Raw genomic sequence first — 3,886 nt, forward strand, 5'->3', positions numbered from 1 at the left:
CTCGTAGTTAACGTTCTTTAACTGATAATGTGAAATAATGTCAGCATGAAAAAGCTCCACTACTTAACAAAATCCAGCAGAGGGCATTATAAACTAGCTTTATATATGTTTCTGGATGAAATCATTATGTAAGATCTAGAGCAGGGGTGGGCAAACTTTTTGGCCTGAGGGCCACATCGGGGAATAGAAATTGTATGGCGAGACATGAATGTTCACAAAATTGGGGTTTGGGTGTGAGAGTGGGTGCGGGCTTTAGGGTGGGGCTGGGAATGAGTTTGGGGTGTAGGAGGGTGTTCTGGGCTGGGACCAAGGGATTCAGAGGGCAGGAGGGGGATCAGGGCTGGGGCAGGGGCGTGGGAAGGATGCAGGTTCTGACTGGGGGGTCTGGGCTCTGGGGTGAGGCAGGAGATGAGAAGTTTAGGATGCAGGAGAGTGCTCCAGGCTGGGATCAAGGAGTTTGGAGAGCGGGAGGGGGATCAGGGCTAGGGCTGGGCAAGGGGTTGGGGCATGGGGAGAGGCTCAAGGGATGCAGGCCAGGGCTGGTTCTGGGCACCAGCATTCCAAGCATGTGCTTGGGACAGCCCTTCCAAGGGGTGGCATTCCAGCTCTTTGGGGGGTGGCACTTTTCAAGGGGCGGCATTCCAGCCTTTTTTCTTCTTCTTCTTTGCTTTGGCGGTGGCACTACGGCTTTTTTTTTTTTTTTTTGCTTAAGGCAGCAAAAAACTTGGAGCCAGCCCTAGTGCAGGCTACAAGCGGCGCTTACCTCAAGTGGCTCCCAGAAGCAGTGGCATGTTCCTTCTCTGGCTCCTACGCAGCCAGGTGGCTCTGCATGCTGCCCCATCTGCAGGCACTGCCCCTGCAGCTCCCATTGGAATGTGTAGGAGTCAGAGGGGGGCCATGCCATGGCTTCCAGGAGCCGCATGGTGTGGCCCCCAACCCTGTGCCCCAGCCGGAGTGCTGGAGCGGGGCCAAGCTGTGTGGTCCAGCCACGTACCCAGTGCCATGGCCAGACCGGGGCCAAGTTGCATGGTGCGGCTCGCGGGCCAGCTTAAAATGGCTCGCAGGCTGGATTCAGCCCACAGCCGTAGTTTGCCCACCCTTGATCTAGAGAGATAGTATACAAGCAAAGCATGCATGGAAAAAATAATTTCTCATTCCCCAAGGAGACAGAAAAGATTAAGGTTGAAATCCTGACCTCCCACTGAAGTTACTGGCAAAATAAAAAATCATTGTCCTCATCGTTCCAAGGGTGAGAGGGAAAGAGAGATGTTGACCACGTAGATGTTACTGACCTATACTGTACAGTGAATTCTGCCTGTACAAGAGGGAAGATAAGGCATGTTGCAAAAAACATTTCACAGGTTTGGAGGAAAGATGGAAGGCATGTTCCTGGATGAATGGGGTTTGGGAGGTATTTCTGTTTGATTGATGTCAGGGGATCTCAAACTTTTTGCCTGCATGAATGACCCCATTTTGTGACTTACTGTTTCCCGTAACCCCAGACGGCAACAGATAGTGCTAAGGAATTTACACATTAAGTACGTTATTTAATGCTCTCTAATGTGACAGATGGGCTTGCATGTTGCAACACAGCTTCCCTAAGTCCAATGGTGGTGTAGAAATTGTGTATCTAATCTCCAATGTGACATTGATGGTAAATTGATTCGGACCCTTGTTGGAAACAAGTATTCTGAATCCAGCTTCACACAAACACATGCTTGTGAATGGCATCATCAGTTTCAAGGTGCATGTTAAGCATGTAGCATATTCAGCTGCTGGCACATCCGTGACATCAAGCATGCACTGACAGGGGTTTTGCACCCAATCATACTTTGTCATGTCCCAGTTAAGGAAAAAATGATGCTGAGCTGCTCACCTGGGTGGGAGACTGAATAATTTCATTGTCAGCCAGAAAATTGCAAAGAGGTGGGAAGTAGTTTGTCTTCAATAGATTATTCTAGAAAACCATTTTCTTCACTCACTGAAGGAGGCAGGAGTTCTTTCCTCGCAGGCCTGTATTTAGTTCATTCAGTTTTTCAAATCTGTCTATGATATAGGCAAGAGGGCTCATCTTCCTTTGGTCACAAAGAAAATCAACAAATTCACTCTTTTTTGCAGTCCATTGCACAAGCACGCAGCTCATCTTTCAGTTAAAAAAAACTGACCCAGTACTTTTTCTCTTGAGGGCCAATGAGCTTCAGTGTAAGGAACAATGTTTCATGAGTGGACCCTGTTTCTCCACACAGTTTTGCAAACAGACGTGCTAAGAGGCTGAGTGTTGATGTAGTTCACAATAGATTAAAGCTGCTGCAAAACTTCACCTAGCTCTGGACTCAGAGCTTCAGATGCCAGCTGTTCTCTATGAGTCATGCAGTGAGTCCACACAGCAGATGGAACAACTTCATTTACTAAGAAAGCTTCATCATATTTTTGAGCACATTTCTTGGGCTCTTGTTTTTCATTCATAAGTTCATCACTAGACTCACTGCTGGAGGTTGAAGGAGATGCTCTGTGTAAAAAAGAGTCCATTGTGCCTCCTATCACTGATCAGAAAGAGGAATTTACTGTTGAGAAAATGAGACCAGGACTTAGGAAGACTCTGTGTGGTGGTATTAGGGCAGCACAGACCACGACTTACAATGATCCTCTATTCTTGAGTTCCAACAGGGTACTCAGGTGCCATAAAAGAAGATATTGGCCCTGTCTCAAGGAGCTTGCAAGCCATTGCAGATCCCATCTCCGAAAAGGCCAGCACAGGCTCCTACCAGCTGGAGCAGAGAGGATGCTCTGTTGATGGGGCTGCTGCCCCCCAGATAATGTTCCTGTGCTGAATGCTTGCACAGCCAGATGGTGCAAATGGCCAAATTAGCATCTGCGCAGTCTCCTCCGCACAGCCAGTGTGTCCAGACCTGCTCCACAAACACTGCACCAAGAGGCTGCTGTTTTGATCTACAAAATGGTGGCCCCACAACACACAACGTTACTTCACATGCGCCATACCTGCAAGGTCATGCTGTGCAGAGTCTGCCATTTTGTAGATCAAAATTGGCAGCCTCCTGGTTGTGCATATATATCAGCACTCCAGGATCAGCTGTTGTGTAACTAAGTCTTCCCTTATGCATTAGAAGCACTGGTTTTCAGCAAGACAACTTCTTTATTTTTGTTGAAAATTCAATTCTGTCTTTAACTGATGCAACTTGTTGGCATGGATTCAGTTCTCTTGCTGGCTGTACAGTCTGTATTTCTCTTTTTTTATTTCTCTAATTCCATTGCAGCATTCTGGTTATAACATAAGGCATCTCTTTAATGGTTTGCTACAGGGCTAGAATGAATAATAATTTCCTCTGACTACAACTGAGGCTTCGCATTTCTCGTGGTACTATATATCTGTCAAGTGAGGCCATCAGAACCAGACTCTAAAGGCAAATCCTCTTCAATCTCCCCTAATTCCTCACGTTTGCAGCGTTTCCTATAAGGAGCAAACTTTCTTTTTTAAACTAGGGTGAGGTCGGGGGATCCACCTATACCAAAACTGGGCAAATACATTCAAATGTTACTGTAGCTCTTTTTTTTTCTCCTTCTCCTTCTTTTTTCATCTCACTTCTCTCTCCCTAACTCCATTTTTTCTCTCTTTGTTTTATGTCTAAAACTGGATGGTAAGCTTTTTGCAGCATTTTTTCGGTAAAGTCAGTAGCACGCTCTGGGTGCTACGTCAGTAATAATGGAAGAGACGTAGTTTTGTAGGGATACAATTTGAATCAGAAGGTGCTTCCAACAGGAGATCAGCCCAGATATCCAGTGTTCACTCTTTCCTTGCCTTTTGGTGGTTACTTAAATGTTAGTTCTTCTTCGAGTGATTGCTCATATCCATTCCAGTTAGGTGTGC

Source organism: Chelonoidis abingdonii, chromosome 9 (genome assembly GCF_003597395.2).
Source record: "Chelonoidis abingdonii isolate Lonesome George chromosome 9, CheloAbing_2.0, whole genome shotgun sequence".
Lineage (NCBI taxonomy): Eukaryota > Metazoa > Chordata > Testudines > Testudinidae > Chelonoidis > Chelonoidis abingdonii.